The following is a 23,228-nucleotide window of genomic DNA, read 5'->3' on the forward strand; positions in this document are numbered from 1 at the left end:
TTCTGAGTTTGATAGAAACAAAACAACTTAAAATATCTTCAACTTCCAAATTTTTGAGCACATCAATCTCAATAGCCATAATTAAGGGAAATGCTAGTCTATTTTGTGCGACTGTCGAACGGTCACAGTTTTTTAATAATTTTCATTTTTGAAAATGACCGTTCGCCTGTTGCATTAATTAGCGTAAGATAAATCTTACAAGCTAGCTACTGACAAATTTCGAAACATCGATGCGAATTTGTTCTCATAAATAACCCAAAAAAAACTATGAAGCAGGAATAAATTAATTCCGCTACAACTCTTGAAGATGGACTATAAAATATTTGAACTGCAGTAGTTCATCTTCAATATCTGGTTCAATATAATCAGTATATCAAAAATGAATAACCACTTTCAATTTCGTTGCAAAACGAAAATACAGCCGAACCATATTCCAGTCCAATCAGAGAGTGCTGCAAGCACCTCTACCGGTTTCGAAACTTATTAGTCTCTCATCAGGAGGCACATATGCTGCTCTCCCTGATCCAACCAAAACAAACCCCAGCGTGCAGTCCCGAATTGCAACGAACGAAATGGCATAGATGCCCTAGCGGCAACTGCTAGCAAAAGACTATGTTTTCACTCTAATGGCATATAACATATCCCACCAGAATGAAAACAATGGGAACCTTCTCTGGTTACACCTCCGAGGCTTCTACAATTTGCAAGCCATACGGATGCTGAGACTAAGGAAGATGAGGGAATTCTACAATTTACAATTCACGTCACATCTGCTCAGCGCGGTAAAGTTCCAACGAGACTGGTTCCCTTCATACTCCACACAGAGTAAATGTAAATCAAAAATGAATAACCACTTTCAATTTCGTTGCAAAACGAAAATACAGCCGAACCATATTCCAGTCCAATCAGAGAGTGCTGCAAGCACCTCTACCGGTTTCGAAACTTATTAGTCTCTCATCAGGAGGCACATATGCTGCTCTCCCTGATCCAACCAAAACAAACCCCAGCGTGCAGTCCCGAATTGCAACGAACGAAATGGCATAGATGCCCTAGCGGCAACTGCTAGCAAAAGACTATGTTTTCACTCTAATGGCATATAACATATCCCACCAGAATGAAAACAATGGGAACCTTCTCTGGTTACACCTCCGAGGCTTCTACAATTTGCAAGCCATACGGATGCTGAGACTAAGGAAGATGAGGGAATTCTACAATTTACAATTCACGTCACATCTGCTCAGCGCGGTAAAGTTCCAACGAGACTGGTTCCCTTCATACTCCACACAGAGTAAATGTAAATCAAAAATGAATAACCACTTTCAATTTCGTTGCAAAACGAAAATACAGCCGAACCATATTCCAGTCCAATCAGAGAGTGCTGCAAGCACCTCTACCGGTTTCGAAACTTATTAGTCTCTCATCAGGAGGCACATATGCTGCTCTCCCTGATCCAACCAAAACAAACCCCAGCGTGCAGTCCCGAATTGCAACGAACGAAATGGCATAGATGCCCTAGCGGCAACTGCTAGCAAAAGACTATGTTTTCACTCTAATGGCATATAACATATCCCACCAGAATGAAAACAATGGGAACCTTCTCTGGTTACACCTCCGAGGCTTCTACAATTTGCAAGCCATACGGATGCTGAGACTAAGGAAGATGAGGGAATTCTACAATTTACAATTCACGTCACATCTGCTCAGCGCGGTAAAGTTCCAACGAGACTGGTTCCCTTCATACTCCACACAGAGTAAATGTAAATCAAAAATGAATAACCACTTTCAATTTCGTTGCAAAACGAAAATACAGCCGAACCATATTCCAGTCCAATCAGAGAGTGCTGCAAGCACCTCTACCGGTTTCGAAACTTATTAGTCTCTCATCAGGAGGCACATATGCTGCTCTCCCTGATCCAACCAAAACAAACCCCAGCGTGCAGTCCCGAATTGCAACGAACGAAATGGCATAGATGCCCTAGCGGCAACTGCTAGCAAAAGACTATGTTTTCACTCTAATGGCATATAACATATCCCACCAGAATGAAAACAATGGGAACCTTCTCTGGTTACACCTCCGAGGCTTCTACAATTTGCAAGCCATACGGATGCTGAGACTAAGGAAGATGAGGGAATTCTACAATTTACAATTCACGTCACATCTGCTCAGCGCGGTAAAGTTCCAACGAGACTGGTTCCCTTCATACTCCACACAGAGTAAATGTAAATCAAAAATGAATAACCACTTTCAATTTCGTTGCAAAACGAAAATACAGCCGAACCATATTCCAGTCCAATCAGAGAGTGCTGCAAGCACCTCTACCGGTTTCGAAACTTATTAGTCTCTCATCAGGAGGCACATATGCTGCTCTCCCTGATCCAACCAAAACAAACCCCAGCGTGCAGTCCCGAATTGCAACGAACGAAATGGCATAGATGCCCTAGCGGCAACTGCTAGCAAAAGACTATGTTTTCACTCTAATGGCATATAACATATCCCACCAGAATGAAAACAATGGGAACCTTCTCTGGTTACACCTCCGAGGCTTCTACAATTTGCAAGCCATACGGATGCTGAGACTAAGGAAGATGAGGGAATTCTACAATTTACAATTCACGTCACATCTGCTCAGCGCGGTAAAGTTCCAACGAGACTGGTTCCCTTCATACTCCACACAGAGTAAATGTAAATCAAAAATGAATAACCACTTTCAATTTCGTTGCAAAACGAAAATACAGCCGAACCATATTCCAGTCCAATCAGAGAGTGCTGCAAGCACCTCTACCGGTTTCGAAACTTATTAGTCTCTCATCAGGAGGCACATATGCTGCTCTCCCTGATCCAACCAAAACAAACCCCAGCGTGCAGTCCCGAATTGCAACGAACGAAATGGCATAGATGCCCTAGCGGCAACTGCTAGCAAAAGACTATGTTTTCACTCTAATGGCATATAACATATCCCACCAGAATGAAAACAATGGGAACCTTCTCTGGTTACACCTCCGAGGCTTCTACAATTTGCAAGCCATACGGATGCTGAGACTAAGGAAGATGAGGGAATTCTACAATTTACAATTCACGTCACATCTGCTCAGCGCGGTAAAGTTCCAACGAGACTGGTTCCCTTCATACTCCACACAGAGTAAATGTAAATCAAAAATGAATAACCACTTTCAATTTCGTTGCAAAACGAAAATACAGCCGAACCATATTCCAGTCCAATCAGAGAGTGCTGCAAGCACCTCTACCGGTTTCGAAACTTATTAGTCTCTCATCAGGAGGCACATATGCTGCTCTCCCTGATCCAACCAAAACAAACCCCAGCGTGCAGTCCCGAATTGCAACGAACGAAATGGCATAGATGCCCTAGCGGCAACTGCTAGCAAAAGACTATGTTTTCACTCTAATGGCATATAACATATCCCACCAGAATGAAAACAATGGGAACCTTCTCTGGTTACACCTCCGAGGCTTCTACAATTTGCAAGCCATACGGATGCTGAGACTAAGGAAGATGAGGGAATTCTACAATTTACAATTCACGTCACATCTGCTCAGCGCGGTAAAGTTCCAACGAGACTGGTTCCCTTCATACTCCACACAGAGTAAATGTAAATCAAAAATGAATAACCACTTTCAATTTCGTTGCAAAACGAAAATACAGCCGAACCATATTCCAGTCCAATCAGAGAGTGCTGCAAGCACCTCTACCGGTTTCGAAACTTATTAGTCTCTCATCAGGAGGCACATATGCTGCTCTCCCTGATCCAACCAAAACAAACCCCAGCGTGCAGTCCCGAATTGCAACGAACGAAATGGCATAGATGCCCTAGCGGCAACTGCTAGCAAAAGACTATGTTTTCACTCTAATGGCATATAACATATCCCACCAGAATGAAAACAATGGGAACCTTCTCTGGTTACACCTCCGAGGCTTCTACAATTTGCAAGCCATACGGATGCTGAGACTAAGGAAGATGAGGGAATTCTACAATTTACAATTCACGTCACATCTGCTCAGCGCGGTAAAGTTCCAACGAGACTGGTTCCCTTCATACTCCACACAGAGTAAATGTAAATCAAAAATGAATAACCACTTTCAATTTCGTTGCAAAACGAAAATACAGCCGAACCATATTCCAGTCCAATCAGAGAGTGCTGCAAGCACCTCTACCGGTTTCGAAACTTATTAGTCTCTCATCAGGAGGCACATATGCTGCTCTCCCTGATCCAACCAAAACAAACCCCAGCGTGCAGTCCCGAATTGCAACGAACGAAATGGCATAGATGCCCTAGCGGCAACTGCTAGCAAAAGACTATGTTTTCACTCTAATGGCATATAACATATCCCACCAGAATGAAAACAATGGGAACCTTCTCTGGTTACACCTCCGAGGCTTCTACAATTTGCAAGCCATACGGATGCTGAGACTAAGGAAGATGAGGGAATTCTACAATTTACAATTCACGTCACATCTGCTCAGCGCGGTAAAGTTCCAACGAGACTGGTTCCCTTCATACTCCACACAGAGTAAATGTAAATCAAAAATGAATAACCACTTTCAATTTCGTTGCAAAACGAAAATACAGCCGAACCATATTCCAGTCCAATCAGAGAGTGCTGCAAGCACCTCTACCGGTTTCGAAACTTATTAGTCTCTCATCAGGAGGCACATATGCTGCTCTCCCTGATCCAACCAAAACAAACCCCAGCGTGCAGTCCCGAATTGCAACGAACGAAATGGCATAGATGCCCTAGCGGCAACTGCTAGCAAAAGACTATGTTTTCACTCTAATGGCATATAACATATCCCACCAGAATGAAAACAATGGGAACCTTCTCTGGTTACACCTCCGAGGCTTCTACAATTTGCAAGCCATACGGATGCTGAGACTAAGGAAGATGAGGGAATTCTACAATTTACAATTCACGTCACATCTGCTCAGCGCGGTAAAGTTCCAACGAGACTGGTTCCCTTCATACTCCACACAGAGTAAATGTAAATCAAAAATGAATAACCACTTTCAATTTCGTTGCAAAACGAAAATACAGCCGAACCATATTCCAGTCCAATCAGAGAGTGCTGCAAGCACCTCTACCGGTTTCGAAACTTATTAGTCTCTCATCAGGAGGCACATATGCTGCTCTCCCTGATCCAACCAAAACAAACCCCAGCGTGCAGTCCCGAATTGCAACGAACGAAATGGCATAGATGCCCTAGCGGCAACTGCTAGCAAAAGACTATGTTTTCACTCTAATGGCATATAACATATCCCACCAGAATGAAAACAATGGGAACCTTCTCTGGTTACACCTCCGAGGCTTCTACAATTTGCAAGCCATACGGATGCTGAGACTAAGGAAGATGAGGGAATTCTACAATTTACAATTCACGTCACATCTGCTCAGCGCGGTAAAGTTCCAACGAGACTGGTTCCCTTCATACTCCACACAGAGTAAATGTAAATCAAAAATGAATAACCACTTTCAATTTCGTTGCAAAACGAAAATACAGCCGAACCATATTCCAGTCCAATCAGAGAGTGCTGCAAGCACCTCTACCGGTTTCGAAACTTATTAGTCTCTCATCAGGAGGCACATATGCTGCTCTCCCTGATCCAACCAAAACAAACCCCAGCGTGCAGTCCCGAATTGCAACGAACGAAATGGCATAGATGCCCTAGCGGCAACTGCTAGCAAAAGACTATGTTTTCACTCTAATGGCATATAACATATCCCACCAGAATGAAAACAATGGGAACCTTCTCTGGTTACACCTCCGAGGCTTCTACAATTTGCAAGCCATACGGATGCTGAGACTAAGGAAGATGAGGGAATTCTACAATTTACAATTCACGTCACATCTGCTCAGCGCGGTAAAGTTCCAACGAGACTGGTTCCCTTCATACTCCACACAGAGTAAATGTAAATCAAAAATGAATAACCACTTTCAATTTCGTTGCAAAACGAAAATACAGCCGAACCATATTCCAGTCCAATCAGAGAGTGCTGCAAGCACCTCTACCGGTTTCGAAACTTATTAGTCTCTCATCAGGAGGCACATATGCTGCTCTCCCTGATCCAACCAAAACAAACCCCAGCGTGCAGTCCCGAATTGCAACGAACGAAATGGCATAGATGCCCTAGCGGCAACTGCTAGCAAAAGACTATGTTTTCACTCTAATGGCATATAACATATCCCACCAGAATGAAAACAATGGGAACCTTCTCTGGTTACACCTCCGAGGCTTCTACAATTTGCAAGCCATACGGATGCTGAGACTAAGGAAGATGAGGGAATTCTACAATTTACAATTCACGTCACATCTGCTCAGCGCGGTAAAGTTCCAACGAGACTGGTTCCCTTCATACTCCACACAGAGTAAATGTAAATCAAAAATGAATAACCACTTTCAATTTCGTTGCAAAACGAAAATACAGCCGAACCATATTCCAGTCCAATCAGAGAGTGCTGCAAGCACCTCTACCGGTTTCGAAACTTATTAGTCTCTCATCAGGAGGCACATATGCTGCTCTCCCTGATCCAACCAAAACAAACCCCAGCGTGCAGTCCCGAATTGCAACGAACGAAATGGCATAGATGCCCTAGCGGCAACTGCTAGCAAAAGACTATGTTTTCACTCTAATGGCATATAACATATCCCACCAGAATGAAACGAAATTGCAACGAAATTGAAAGTGGTTATTCATTTTTGATTTACATTTACTCTGTGTGGAGTATGAAGGGAACCAGTCTCGTTGGAACTTTACCGCGCTGAGCAGATGTGACGTGAATTGTAAATTGTAGAATTCCCTCATCTTCCTTAGTCTCAGCATCCGTATGGCTTGCAAATTGTAGAAGCCTCGGAGGTGTAACCAGAGAAGGTTCCCATTGTTTTCATTCTGGTGGGATATGTTATATGCCATTAGAGTGAAAACATAGTCTTTTGCTAGCAGTTGCCGCTAGGGCATCTATGCCATTTCGTTCGTTGCAATTCGGGACTGCACGCTGGGGTTTGTTTTGGTTGGATCAGGGAGAGCAGCATATGTGCCTCCTGATGAGAGACTAATAAGTTTCGAAACCGGTAGAGGTGCTTGCAGCACTCTCTGATTGGACTGGAATATGGTTCGGCTGTATTTTCGTTTTGCAACGAAATTGAAAGTGGTTATTCATTTTTGATTTACATTTACTCTGTGTGGAGTATGAAGGGAACCAGTCTCGTTGGAACTTTACCGCGCTGAGCAGATGTGACGTGAATTGTAAATTGTAGAATTCCCTCATCTTCCTTAGTCTCAGCATCCGTATGGCTTGCAAATTGTAGAAGCCTCGGAGGTGTAACCAGAGAAGGTTCCCATTGTTTTCATTCTGGTGGGATATGTTATATGCCATTAGAGTGAAAACATAGTCTTTTGCTAGCAGTTGCCGCTAGGGCATCTATGCCATTTCGTTCGTTGCAATTCGGGACTGCACGCTGGGGTTTGTTTTGGTTGGATCAGGGAGAGCAGCATATGTGCCTCCTGATGAGAGACTAATAAGTTTCGAAACCGGTAGAGGTGCTTGCAGCACTCTCTGATTGGACTGGAATATGGTTCGGCTGTATTTTCGTTTTGCAACGAAATTGAAAGTGGTTATTCATTTTTGATTTACATTTACTCTGTGTGGAGTATGAAGGGAACCAGTCTCGTTGGAACTTTACCGCGCTGAGCAGATGTGACGTGAATTGTAAATTGTAGAATTCCCTCATCTTCCTTAGTCTCAGCATCCGTATGGCTTGCAAATTGTAGAAGCCTCGGAGGTGTAACCAGAGAAGGTTCCCATTGTTTTCATTCTGGTGGGATATGTTATATGCCATTAGAGTGAAAACATAGTCTTTTGCTAGCAGTTGCCGCTAGGGCATCTATGCCATTTCGTTCGTTGCAATTCGGGACTGCACGCTGGGGTTTGTTTTGGTTGGATCAGGGAGAGCAGCATATGTGCCTCCTGATGAGAGACTAATAAGTTTCGAAACCGGTAGAGGTGCTTGCAGCACTCTCTGATTGGACTGGAATATGGTTCGGCTGTATTTTCGTTTTGCAACGAAATTGAAAGTGGTTATTCATTTTTGATTTACATTTACTCTGTGTGGAGTATGAAGGGAACCAGTCTCGTTGGAACTTTACCGCGCTGAGCAGATGTGACGTGAATTGTAAATTGTAGAATTCCCTCATCTTCCTTAGTCTCAGCATCCGTATGGCTTGCAAATTGTAGAAGCCTCGGAGGTGTAACCAGAGAAGGTTCCCATTGTTTTCATTCTGGTGGGATATGTTATATGCCATTAGAGTGAAAACATAGTCTTTTGCTAGCAGTTGCCGCTAGGGCATCTATGCCATTTCGTTCGTTGCAATTCGGGACTGCACGCTGGGGTTTGTTTTGGTTGGATCAGGGAGAGCAGCATATGTGCCTCCTGATGAGAGACTAATAAGTTTCGAAACCGGTAGAGGTGCTTGCAGCACTCTCTGATTGGACTGGAATATGGTTCGGCTGTATTTTCGTTTTGCAACGAAATTGAAAGTGGTTATTCATTTTTGATTTACATTTACTCTGTGTGGAGTATGAAGGGAACCAGTCTCGTTGGAACTTTACCGCGCTGAGCAGATGTGACGTGAATTGTAAATTGTAGAATTCCCTCATCTTCCTTAGTCTCAGCATCCGTATGGCTTGCAAATTGTAGAAGCCTCGGAGGTGTAACCAGAGAAGGTTCCCATTGTTTTCATTCTGGTGGGATATGTTATATGCCATTAGAGTGAAAACATAGTCTTTTGCTAGCAGTTGCCGCTAGGGCATCTATGCCATTTCGTTCGTTGCAATTCGGGACTGCACGCTGGGGTTTGTTTTGGTTGGATCAGGGAGAGCAGCATATGTGCCTCCTGATGAGAGACTAATAAGTTTCGAAACCGGTAGAGGTGCTTGCAGCACTCTCTGATTGGACTGGAATATGGTTCGGCTGTATTTTCGTTTTGCAACGAAATTGAAAGTGGTTATTCATTTTTGATTTACATTTACTCTGTGTGGAGTATGAAGGGAACCAGTCTCGTTGGAACTTTACCGCGCTGAGCAGATGTGACGTGAATTGTAAATTGTAGAATTCCCTCATCTTCCTTAGTCTCAGCATCCGTATGGCTTGCAAATTGTAGAAGCCTCGGAGGTGTAACCAGAGAAGGTTCCCATTGTTTTCATTCTGGTGGGATATGTTATATGCCATTAGAGTGAAAACATAGTCTTTTGCTAGCAGTTGCCGCTAGGGCATCTATGCCATTTCGTTCGTTGCAATTCGGGACTGCACGCTGGGGTTTGTTTTGGTTGGATCAGGGAGAGCAGCATATGTGCCTCCTGATGAGAGACTAATAAGTTTCGAAACCGGTAGAGGTGCTTGCAGCACTCTCTGATTGGACTGGAATATGGTTCGGCTGTATTTTCGTTTTGCAACGAAATTGAAAGTGGTTATTCATTTTTGATTTACATTTACTCTGTGTGGAGTATGAAGGGAACCAGTCTCGTTGGAACTTTACCGCGCTGAGCAGATGTGACGTGAATTGTAAATTGTAGAATTCCCTCATCTTCCTTAGTCTCAGCATCCGTATGGCTTGCAAATTGTAGAAGCCTCGGAGGTGTAACCAGAGAAGGTTCCCATTGTTTTCATTCTGGTGGGATATGTTATATGCCATTAGAGTGAAAACATAGTCTTTTGCTAGCAGTTGCCGCTAGGGCATCTATGCCATTTCGTTCGTTGCAATTCGGGACTGCACGCTGGGGTTTGTTTTGGTTGGATCAGGGAGAGCAGCATATGTGCCTCCTGATGAGAGACTAATAAGTTTCGAAACCGGTAGAGGTGCTTGCAGCACTCTCTGATTGGACTGGAATATGGTTCGGCTGTATTTTCGTTTTGCAACGAAATTGAAAGTGGTTATTCATTTTTGATTTACATTTACTCTGTGTGGAGTATGAAGGGAACCAGTCTCGTTGGAACTTTACCGCGCTGAGCAGATGTGACGTGAATTGTAAATTGTAGAATTCCCTCATCTTCCTTAGTCTCAGCATCCGTATGGCTTGCAAATTGTAGAAGCCTCGGAGGTGTAACCAGAGAAGGTTCCCATTGTTTTCATTCTGGTGGGATATGTTATATGCCATTAGAGTGAAAACATAGTCTTTTGCTAGCAGTTGCCGCTAGGGCATCTATGCCATTTCGTTCGTTGCAATTCGGGACTGCACGCTGGGGTTTGTTTTGGTTGGATCAGGGAGAGCAGCATATGTGCCTCCTGATGAGAGACTAATAAGTTTCGAAACCGGTAGAGGTGCTTGCAGCACTCTCTGATTGGACTGGAATATGGTTCGGCTGTATTTTCGTTTTGCAACGAAATTGAAAGTGGTTATTCATTTTTGATTTACATTTACTCTGTGTGGAGTATGAAGGGAACCAGTCTCGTTGGAACTTTACCGCGCTGAGCAGATGTGACGTGAATTGTAAATTGTAGAATTCCCTCATCTTCCTTAGTCTCAGCATCCGTATGGCTTGCAAATTGTAGAAGCCTCGGAGGTGTAACCAGAGAAGGTTCCCATTGTTTTCATTCTGGTGGGATATGTTATATGCCATTAGAGTGAAAACATAGTCTTATAATCAGTATAGTTTTGAAGCACACTCCTTTATTTGAGTATCACTCAGTTTTGAAAAACGCACAAAACACCAAATACTGAGTTACTGATTCGTACGACTCAGCTACTTTTCTCTTTTCTTCACCCTGTAGAAAAACTTCATTGAAATTAGCATCATCAAAATGTAGTTTTCTTGCTCGCGTTTGTTTACTCTCTTCGGTATATTCAAAGTATTGTAGATCGCAGACCTTCTGCTCGTAGTAAGAGCAAAATTATCATTTTGGGATTTTGAGAACTAAAAAAGTCATTTTAAAAGCTGAACTGCAGTTTCAAGTTCAATCTCTTCTCTATGTAATGATTTACAGACAGCGTAACAATTGTTGCCCGAAACTCATTCATTATGAATGTTTCTGTTTTGACATTTCTTTCAACAAACACTTAGCCTCATGAACTGTTTCAGCTTTCTGATTAGAGTCTTCAGCAAAAGTATGAAGAGCAGATTTGAAGGCATTGTAACCTTTAGACAAAGCTCTTTTTGCATCAGCCCTTGCAGTCCATCTAGTGCTGTTTGTTCTTTTAAGTAAAAGGTTTAAATCGTGGCAAATGGGATCGCTTAGTTGAGTTTAATTTAAGCATTTGATCGTAGCTTCCTAACCGTGGGTAGAGGCTGAAAAAAAGTTGTACACGGACTGAACAAATCCAAAATACGATATTGCTCCAAGGGGTCCAACACAACTTTTAGCAGCACTTACTCCAACGAAAGTGAGTGTGCGGCACAAAAAGTGCAAATTGCATGCTTGTTAATCTTAGATAAATAAGCTTGGAGACCGTTGTATTTGCCTGACACGTAGCGAAATGCATGCGTAATGAAGGAGAGGGTAGCGAGGGGGTGCTGACTCATTTTTTGTTGCTCTTGTTCACTACTTTTAAAAAAAAACCGTGCAGACTGATAGGCAGTACTGTTCCTTCTATCAAACGGCACTCATTAGCGACTTATTCTCACAAAATAGGCTTTCTATGTGAACAAAAGTATGCATTGTAATGTAGTTTCACGTCCACCATCACTTTTATGGTACCTATTGCGCGATATTTGAATTTTTCAACATAATGATTTATAATTTTTATTTAAATCTAATTATTATTTTTTCATTTTGGGCCTTGCGAGGCCCCCTTTGGGCCTGAGGCCACTAGGCAACTGCCTACTTTGCCTATTGGTTAATCCGGCACTGGTTTTAGCACTAGCTAACATCTGCTAACAGTAAAAATACTGATTGAAAAGTCGAACGAATATCAAATCCCATTATACATGTCATTCATAGACTTCCGAAAAGCGTTTGACAGCATTGAACATTGGGCCATCAAAAACTCACTACAGAACGGCAGCATTGATTACAGGTACATGGACTTGATAACAAACGTATACAATTGTGTACCACAATAAAATTGACGGACGAACACGCTACAGGACCAATAAAATTGGGAAGAGGAGGAAAGGAGACACAATATCGCCAAAATTGTTCAATCAGGCTATGGAAGACATATTAAAAAAATGGCCACAAACATATGGCTCAAAAACATGGACATTCACAAAGGAGAACATCGACAGGATATCCAAAACACAAAGAGCAATGGAAAGACATATGCTGGGTATCGGTCTTAAAGACAGGAAAAGAAACTTATGGATCACAGAAAACACACAGGTGAACGATGTATCAAGACAGGTTGCAAAACTTAAATGGAACTTTGCCGGCCACACTCTGCGGCAAAAAGATCTTCTTCTTATTCTTCTTCCTCTTCTTATAATAGGCCTGTTGGCCTGTTCTTACCGATTTTGAGCTTGTATTTGTAGCTGTGTTGTTGACTTGCCAGCTATCTCGCCACCTTTTAAAGGGCCTTCCTATTGGTCTCTTGCCTGTTGGCTTCGAATCCCTGGCTATATGGGCTATTCTCTCGCTGTCCATTCTCGTCACATGCTGATTCCACTCTCGTCGTCTCTGTCTTCCCCACCGTACTATATCTTTTATGTTACAGAGATCTCTTATTCTGTCGTTCGGTATTCTGTCTCTCAGTGTTTTCCCAGTTATTGACCTCAGCGTTCTCATTTCTGATGTTCTCAGTATCCTCTTGGTTTCTGCTGTGTCACATCTTGTTTCTATCGCGTACGTCATGATCGGTCTTACACATGATTTGTATAAGCGTACTTTCCCTTCCAGCCTCATATCTTTGTTTCTCCAGATGACATCCCTCAGACATCCTGACACGTAATTGGCTTTATTTGCTTGCTTTCGGACGCTCTCTTTAACATCTCCATAACTACATATGTATTTCGATTCCCAGATATTGGAATCTCGAGACTTGTTCAATTAATTCGTTGTTAATTACTAATTTGCATCTTATGGGTTCCCTTGACACTACCAGTCGAAGGCCTTAGTCAGATCTATAAAGCACATAAATGTAGGTTTATTATATTCCAGTGCTTTCTCAGTAATTTGTCTGGCTATGAATATGGCGTCTATTGTGTACCTATTTTTCCGAAAACCTTGTTGTTCCTCACTAATTTTATATTCTTCATTTATTTTATTGGCAAGTATTTTTTGTTAAGAGTTGTGCTCAGCAAGGTGATGGTACGGTAGTTGCTAGGGTCTTTGCTGTTTCCTCTCTTGTGTATAGGTATTGTTATACTCGTCCTCCACTGGTCTGGTACACGCTGGCTACATATTATTTCTTGAAAGAGGATCTCTATGTTTTCGATTAAGGTTTCTCCTCTGTATTTCAGGAGTTCATTTGGTATCCCATCGGGTCCTGGTGCTTTCTGTTTTTTAATTTACGTATGTTATTCCTTATTTCTTCTTTTGTGATTTCTAGTTCTGTGTCTATGTTGGATTCGTCTTCATTTCCTGTTTCTTCCTCTTCTTCAGGTACTATAGTATCTTCCTTATATAGTTTTTCTATATAGGCGGTCCATTGTTCTGCTTCTATTTTATTTAAACTTCTATATTCGTTAATGGGTTTTGTCCTATTTTTTAGTATTTTCCAAACTTTTCTTTGCGCCCCATAAAAATCGTGTTCCATTTCTTTGGTAAAGCGTGTCCAATATTCCCTTTTTATATTTTTTATCTTAGAATTAATGTAATTTCTTGTGTCTCTGTATTGTTGGTAATTGTTTGGTGTTTTGTTAGTGCAGTATTGTAGGTATGCTTTCCTCTTCTCATACGCTAGATCTCTTATTTCAGTATTGAACCAGGGCTTTGATATTTTTGTTGCATTCAGGTTAATTTTTCTGACCCCTATGCTTTCCTTTGCGGCTTGTAATTATTCTATTTTTGCCCATGTCTCATTTACTCCTTCACCTGTTGTTACTGGGTTTATCTCAAATCTTTGTTCTAAACTTTTTTTATACAGTCATTTTGTGTTTTGGTTCTCTAGAGAGGCCTATGCCCAGGAATAGGCGTTTAAGGCTGATTAGATAGATAGATAGTAACAAATACAATACTTAATGGATTATCTATTTTATACTTCATATTTATATATGTATAACTATTTATCAAAATAGCCGTGTCTTTTGCAATGTTATGCTGGCCTCTTAACGTGTGTTTATTTAACGTAGTTCGACGTGTATTTATTTACTTGTGAAGGTCAAAGTCAGATGAATATTGACGTATTGGTTCAAGCGAACTCAATCTAAGTCCAGAGTAATTATTAATCTCAATCAATACACCTCCTCTCCTTTAGGAAGAAAAAAATTTAATATTTGATTTAGAGATTGAGAAACGTCTTATTCCCCTTTTTATAAAAGATTTTATGATTGACCTTCTGTCTTTTTTTGTAGTTTTTTAGCTAAAAGTTTTTAAAATTTGTAGTAATTTAAGCTTATAGCTTCAAAATTGTGTCTAATCTAATTTAATATAATCAGTTCATTTGCATCCCACCCATTGTTTAGCAAACGTTCTGAGTGTTAAAATTGATGTACACCTTGTTTAGTTTGATTGAAAATGGTTATGTACACTATCAATCCGTTATTTAATTGCCTATTGTTTATTTTATATCAATATTTATTACTGACTGAATGTACAAATCTTTTATATTACTCGTACTTGTTATAATACCCTATTGTGTATACAGAGTGAGTAATGATGAACTGTACATAGTTGTGAATTTTGGCTGAAATTTCTATTAGTCGTAACTTTTGAACGGTACGTTCGATGTGTCATATTTTTATCAAACGTTACACTACGTCGGTTCGCTAAACTCAGACACAATTGGCTAGGGATTTTATTAAGTAATTTTACCAATTTCGTAAAATTGGCAAAAAAATAATTACTAAATAGTTAATAATTACTAAATAGTAATTTTGCCAATTTTGGCAAAATTGGCCAAAAACAAAAAAACTACCTACCAAAATTACTAGCCAGTTGTGTCTGAGTTTAGCGAACCGACTTACCACCTAATCAGTTGATTTATTCAAACTAGAAAAAATCAAGTCCGGTTTTAAAACTTAGTTCGTTTTGTTTATAGAAAAAATTTCACCCTGTATACGGTTTTTGAAAACTCAAGAAGTTTGACAAATACAGGGTGATTGATTAGTGGGGTAAAGCTCAATAGATCCGCTATAGTGATAGATAGCGATAAAAGTTAATAACAAAAATCGTAGACAACGTTGAGATTCATATTACAAAATTAGCTAGACTGTTACAGGGTGTTCGATAACATAGTGGCAGACCAAACTTATGTTTTTTTTAATGGAATACCCTGTATGGTCTCATGCCATATGTATACGACAGGATAGTCCAGAACGATATATTTGTGACTTCTGCAATACTTAGATTTTTTTTAAATATCGGTAACTTGGTTTCTTATCTTTTTCCGTATATTTGTTTGTTCCTTTAATAATATTTTTGTTCAATAAGTTACATTTTCGAAGGTAATTTTTAAGTTCTATTATTGTGCACAGTTATTCGACATATGCATTAGCCGAATAGGTCGGGCAATTGTGCGCATTACATTAATTGGAAATTTTGCCTTTCACTCTCCTACTGTTCACCCATTCATTAAAAATGCGGTCCCTACCAATATACATAAGCCTTTGAAGTACATCTTCAAAAAATTTGGAAACTGAAATGTTCAAGTTTGTGAGATCTCCTGAATTTGCCTTAGGTGCGCACCAATAGCCGACTCTCCCCTACTCTCATTTCTGCCGTTTCTAGTACCTATTCTTTGCATTGTGGTTGTATCGGGTTTTGTTTCTAATGCATATGTCATTATTGGTCTTACATTGTCTTGATATATTCTTGTCTTCTTCTCTTCATCTCATTATTGATATGTCGGTTTCGCCATATAATGTTATTAAGGCACCCGGCCAGTCTATTTTTTGCGTTTCTGCCTTCTCACTTCTTTGACCAGGTCTCCGTAGCTTGACAGTGTAATTACGAGGTATTTATTCAATATTTCATCCATGATTAAATTGAATAGCATAGGGCTCAATGAGTTTCCCTGTCTTATTCCGCTGCCTATGTCTATAGGTTCTGTAAGTTGCTCATGTATTCTGACTTCTATTTTGTTGTTTCGGTAGATATATTTAGAATGTTGTTGTTAAGGTAGAATAGATGTGATATCTAGGGGAACTTTTCTATTACCTATACAAAAGATTACATATTTGAGTCTTGCTGTGTCAAATGCTTTCTTCAAGTCAATTACATACAGAAATGCTGGTCTATTAGGTCGTCTTTACATTTACGAATACTCGTATCCGAGTTACTCTACTCGGAGTGCATCTTGGAAGTATAAACGCCTCCTCGGAACCTCTTGTACTTAAATACGAGTACGGATCGAAGTTGAACGCAAACCGAGTAGCAGTACGAGTTGGTACGAGAGCGCGTGTAATTTACAAATAGAAAGTGGCGGAACTGAGTTTATTGATTTTTCCGATCATTTGAATGTGGAATGGAATGGAATGTAAACTCAAGGGAAAATAAATAATGCATATACAGAGTGGGCCAAATAAAAGGAGCCACCCCGATATTTGGCAGTATTTCTTAGATTTTAAGAAAATAAAAAAACAGGTCACTTTTTGATCTAAGGGGGACACATTTTTACGGTACAAACATCTGTCATTTGTCATTTCCCTCCCTTCCACTTCCCCCACCCCTTATTTTTAAATAGGGAATAGGGGTCGTGTGCTAGCTCATTTGAAAGGTTATTCAATTCTCTATTCAGTAATATCAACATCGACTTAAAAATGTATACAGGGTGTCCAAGAAAAATTATTTTGAATTGAATTAATTGACACAAAAAGAAGAATATGTATGTAATTTATTTAACTCAGAACACATTTTACTGCTGACAGAAAACAGAAAAAATGTTTTTTGATAAATAGACACTGCTTTTTGCTTAATTTTAATGATCAAGCTTTCACCCATCTGCCTCTTGCTAGGTTGAATATTGAATTTAAGTAACAAACAGTGTTTATTTATCAGATAAATATTTTTTTCTGTTTTTTATCAGCAGTAGAATGTATTCAGAATGAGAATGAGTTAAATAAATTACATACATTCTTCTTTTTGTGTCAATTAATTTAATTTAAAATAATTTTTCTTGGACGCCCTGTATAAATTTTTATGTCAATCTTGATATTACCTATTTATGTCTATTCCCTATTTAAAAATAAGGGGTGGGGGGAGTGGAAGGGAGGGAAATGACAAATGACAGATGTTTGTACCGTAAAAATGTGTCCCCCTTAGATCAAAAAGTGACCTGTTTTTTTATTTTCTTAAAATCTAAGAAATACTGCCAAATATCGGGGTGGCTCCTTTTATTTGGCCCACTCTGTATATATAAAGCTATTGCAGACATAATGAATATTTCCACATAATATAAAGTGAAGAAAACGTAAAAATAATCACTCGTATTTAATGTAAACGTTCGCAGTTCTACTCGTAACTCGGATCCGAGTACTCGTAAATGTAAAGCCGACTTTATGCTCTAGTGATTTCTCAGTAATTTTCACGTCCCTCAAGTTAGCAGAACAAAGTCAGCAGAACACAGTTATTCTTATACCATAATTAAGTGCTAATTTAATGCTAATTTAATGTTCCAAGAAAAAATTTATTGCTCTTCTTCTTTAAAAGTTATCGCATGTTCTGCTAACTTGAGACTCAAGTTAGCAGAACAAAGTCAGCAGAACACAGTTATTCTTATATCATAATTAAGTGCTAATTTAATGCTAATTTAATGTTCCAAGAAAAAATTTATTGCTCTTCTTCTTTAAAAGTTATTGCATGTTCTGCTAACTTGAGACTCAAGTTAGCAGAACAAAGTCAGCAGAACACAGTTATTCTTATACCATAATTAAGTGCTAATCTAATGTTCCAAGAAAAAATTTATTGCTCTTCTTCTTTAAAAGTTATCGTATGTTCTGCTAACTTGAGACTCAAGCTAGCAGAACAAAGTCAGCAGAACACAGTTATTCTTATACCATAATTAAGTGCTAATTTAATGCTAATTTAATGTTCCAAAAAAAATTGATTGCTCTTCTTCTTTAAAAGTTATCGCATGTTCTGCTAACTTGAGACTCAAGCTAGCAGAACACTAGGTCAAAAATTTGATAAATCATTTATAATTGAATGCCAAAGTATTCTCTGAATTAAATGCTAATTTAATGTTCCAAGAAAAAATTTATTGCTCTTCTTCTTTAAAAGTTATCGCATGTTCTGCTAACTTGAGACTCAAGCTAGCAGAACAAAGTCAGCAGAACACAGTTATTCTTATACCATAATTAAGTGCTAATTTAATGCTAATTTAATGTTCCAAGAAAAAATTTATTGCTCTTCTTCTTTAAAAGTTATCGCATGTTCTGCTAACTTGAGACTCAAGTTAGCAGAACAAAGTCAGCAGAACACAGTTATTCTTATACCATAATTAAGTGCTAATTTAATGCTAATTTAATGTTCCAAGAAAAAATTTATTGCTCTTCTTCTTTAAAAGTTATCGCATGTTCTGCTAACTTGAGACTCAAGCTAGCAGAACACTAGGTCAAAAATTTGATAAATCATTTATAATTGAATGCCAAAGTATTCTCTGAATTAAATGCTAATTTAATGTTCCAAGAAAAAATTTATTGCTCTTCTTCTTTAAAAGTTATCGCAGGTTCTGCTAACTTGATAATCAAGCTAGCCGAGCAGTAGTTCAAAAATTGATAAATCATTTATAATTAAATGCCAGGGTATTCTCTGACGTAAATGCAAATTTAATGTTTCAAAAAAAATGTATTGCTCTTCTTCTATAAAAATTATCAAATTGTCTGCTAACATGATAATCTAGCTAGCAGAACAGTAGTTCAAAAATTGATCAATCATTTATAATTGAATGGCAGAGTATTCTCTTACTTAAATGCAAATTGAATATGCAACGAAAAAATGTATTGCTATATTTTTTAAAAAGCTATCGCACCTTCTGCTAACATGATTTTAAGCTAGCAGCACAGTAGATAAAAATGAAAATAGGGGTCGTGTGATAGCTCGTATGAAAGGTTACTCAATTATCTTTTCAGTAATATAAACCTTACCATAATTACTTATACAGGTTGGCCAATAAAACACTTGTGAATTAAATAAATTTACACAAAAAGAAGAATGTATGTAATTTATTTATATCGGAACAAATTGTACTACTGTCAGAAAATAGAAAAAAAAATGTTTATTTCACAAATAAACATCGCTTTCGCTTAAATTCAACGTTAAAGCTTGCACCCACCTGTCTGTTGGCAGTTTGAGCATCTAATTTAAGCGAAAAGCAGTGTTTGTTTGTCATATAAATATGTTTTTATATTTTCTGACAGCATTAAAATGTATTTTGAATTAAATAAATTACATCCATTCTTCTCAATGTGTGAATTAATTTACATTAAAATTAGTTTTTTTGGTCACCCTGTGCAAATAATTATGGTAAGGTTTATGCTACTGAGAAGATACATTAAAATGAAATGTCACAAGACCTGTCAAAATACATGTGCCGTTTTCGTGGTCTGACCTTTCCAAATTTTTAACCTGTTCCACAATTAAAACTTCCCCTGTTCCAGTGTTCCCACATATCAAAGTTTGACCGACTAGACACCCTTAAGCTATTAACACATTTTCAGCTTGCTATTAATCAACTTTTTTTTCATACGCGGGATCCAGACCTATTAATAGTGGTACCGAAATCCTTTTTTTTATTGCTGAGTCGGAAGTCATTGTAAAATGATATTTTTTTATTATTATCGACAACGTTACAGTCCGAACCGTTGATAATCGCTAAGATTTTTGAATTGTCAGAAAGGCGGTCACGGTCAATATTATTGAAGCAATATTGACGAATAATAATGGTAAAAAAACTTCAATTGTGCATTGAAGAAGAATGGTTATAGAGTTTCTAATCGCATCTGCTTTTGGTAAATATTGGTAAAATTCCCATGGCTTCGTCCGACCAAACGCGAATGTTTATCATCTGTTTCTTGAAATGTGAGGGTAAGATCCATTTTGTACATATAATTGATTGTTTCCTTGCAGCAAGTGTCTAGAAATTCTATAAAATCTCATGCCATAAAGAGTTAAGCAAAGCTGTAAACGAATTTGTACAATACAGCCCCAGTAAGGTTTGACCCCTTCAAAGAATAACAACGTAACTCTAGGTATTAGATAGCACTAGTGGAATTAAATTTGTTTTCCGAAAAAAAAGAGAATTCAATTTATTGTTGGAACATTTCATTTGCATTTAGTTTAGAGAATACTGTGGTATTCAATTATTTGATGATTTATCCATAAGTATTGAACTACTGTTCAATGTTAAAGTTGAACTACTGCTAGCTTGAATTCAAGTTAGCAGAATATGCGATAACTTTTAAAAAAAAGCAATACATTTTTTCTTGGAACATTAAATTTGCATTTAATTCAGAGAATACTCTGGTCTTCTTTTTTACGTGCCATGTCCACGACGGAAGTATGTTGTTTCCAATATTTCCATTCCTTTTTTGACTCTTCCCATGGCTTCGTTATTTGTTACATGCTCGGTCCATGATGTCTTCAGGATTCTTCTAGACACCCACAGTTCAAATGCTTTCAAATTTTTAGTAGTCGACGCGTTAAGTGTCCATGCTTCTATCCCGTAAAGTAGAGTCGAGAAAATATAACACATTGCCAGCCTAACCAGGCTATACAGTGATGAGCGTGCTAATAACCGGCAAAATAGCGCAAAAGATGGAAACATATTAAATGGTGAGATAAAAAGAAATAAAACTAGTAGAATTGTTATATTTAGCGATAGTAACATATAAATTGACATTATATTGATTGTTTCCCACCTTTATAAGTATCATAGGAGTATGTCAACTAAAACTGTCACTGTGACAGTGGCATTTCTCAAATTCGTCCTATACGTCTAAAGGTGGGAAACAATTAATATAATGTCAATCTATAAGTTACTATCGCTTAATTTAACACTTCCATTAGGTTCATTTCTTTTTATCTCACAACTTAATATGTTTTCCATCTTTTGCGTTATTTTGTCGGTTATTAGTGCGCTCATCACTGTATACAGGGTATCCAGAAACTCTCCCGACAAGCGAAGACTGGAGATTCTTCGAAGATGGCGTATGGAATTAGTTGAATATCTCCAGAACACTACTATTTATTTACAAAAACGATAACTTTTCTGAACTCTACCCACAAAAGAAGACAGGAGATTCCTGTCTCCCTAATTAGTTTTCCTTAAATAACTCCAGAACGCTTTTATTGACAAAAATAAAAATTGGTACACATATTTATCTTCCAGAGATAAATCCATTCCATGCATTACGAATTACTAGTACCGGTCATAGCCGTCCGTTTTGGGTGGGCAATAGATATTTTATCGCATAATTTTTTTATCTTTAATTTTGGAGCATGTTTGACTCTGGATTATTAAATTGTGAGATATTCTACAACTAAAAGGTACTCTAGTTTTAAGTCGATAGAATACACCGTTTTCTAGAAAAATCGATTTAAAATTTTTTCTTTTTTGAGTTTCCAAAAAAAATTAAAAAAAAATTAGAAATCCGAAAACTGGTATGTTTATTTATATTTCAGAGATAAATCAATTTCATTAAGGGGATGGGTACGTATTTTTGGCTGCAATGCTATTCAAATGGGGATTCATTTTTTTCGAATCCTGAGAAAACTAATAAATATTTTTGAAAAATTTAAACACAGAATGAACGATTACAGTCTTAACGAGGGCTGAAATTCCCTGAAAACTTCTATAATGTTTATTTTAATAAGTTACAGGGGTGACAAACTAAGAGAAATTGTGGTGTGATTATTAGTTCCAATTCTCTCGTTGAAAAGACACTTTTTATTTATTCTAAGGGATTTTCGGCCCTCGATAATAATTTAGTCTTTCATTTATCAAATTTTTGACCTAGTGTTCTGCTAGCTTGATTATCAAATTAGCAGAACATGCGATAACTTTTAAAGAAGAAGAGCAATAAATTTTTTCTTGGAACATTAAATTAGCATTTAATTCAGATAATACTTTGGCATTCAATTATAAATGATTTTTCAAATTTTTGACCTAGTGTTCTGCTAGCTTGAGTCTCAAGTTAACAGAACATGCGATAACTTTTAAAGAAGAAGAGCAATAAATTTTTTCTTGGAACATTAAATTAGCATTAAATTAACACTTAATTATGGTATAAGAATAACTGTGTTCTGCTGACTTTGTTCTGCTAACTTGAGTCTCAAGTTAGCAGAACATGCGATAACTTTTAAAGAAGAAGAGCAATCAATTTTTTCTTGGAACATTAAATTAGCATTTAATTCAGAGAATACTTTGGCATTCAATTATAAATTATTCATCAAAATTTTGACCTAGTGTTCTGCTAGCTTGAGTCTCAAGTTAACAGAACATGCGATAACTTTTAAAGAAGAAGAGCAATAAATTTTTTCTTGGAACATTAAATTAGCATTAAATTAGCACTTAATTATGGTATAAGAATAACTGTGTTCTGCTGACTTTGTTCTGCTAGCTTGAGTCTCAAGTTAGCAGAACATGCGATATCTTTTAAAGAAGAAGAGCAATAAATTTTTTCTTGGAACATTAAATTAGCATTAAATTAGCACTTAATTATGGTATAAGAATAACTGTGTTCTGCTGACTTTGTTCTGCTAACTTGAGTCTCAAGTTAGCAGAACATGAGATAACTTTTAAAGAAGAAGAGCAATAAATTTTTTCTTGGAACATTAAATTAGCATTAAATTAGCACTTAATTATGGTATAAGAATAACTGTGTTCTGCTGACTTTGTTCTGCTAGCTTGAGTCTCAAGTTAGCAGAACATGCGATATCTTTTAAAGAAGAAGAGCAATAAATTTTTTCTTGGAACATTAAATTAGCATTAAATTAGCACTTAATTATGGTATAAGAATAACTGTGTTCTGCTGACTTTGTTCTGCTAACTTGAGTCTCAAGTTAGCAGAACATGCGATAACTTTTAAAGAAGAAGAGCAATAAATTTTTACTTGGAACATTAAATTAGCATTAAATTAGCACTTAATTATGGTACAAGAATAACTGTGTTCTGCTGACTTTGTT

The 23,228-nt window shown here is 38.0% G+C and overlaps 1 protein-coding gene across 2 annotated transcripts in view; it reads left to right on the plus strand.

The window, feature by feature from the left end:
* Positions 1-23,228, plus strand: part of LOC126884185 (uncharacterized) — a 155,889-nt gene that overhangs the window by 56,665 nt on the left and 75,996 nt on the right. The window lies entirely within an intron of this gene.

This window comes from Diabrotica virgifera, chromosome 5, assembly GCF_917563875.1.
Source record: "Diabrotica virgifera virgifera chromosome 5, PGI_DIABVI_V3a".
Taxonomy (NCBI): domain Eukaryota; kingdom Metazoa; phylum Arthropoda; class Insecta; order Coleoptera; family Chrysomelidae; genus Diabrotica; species Diabrotica virgifera.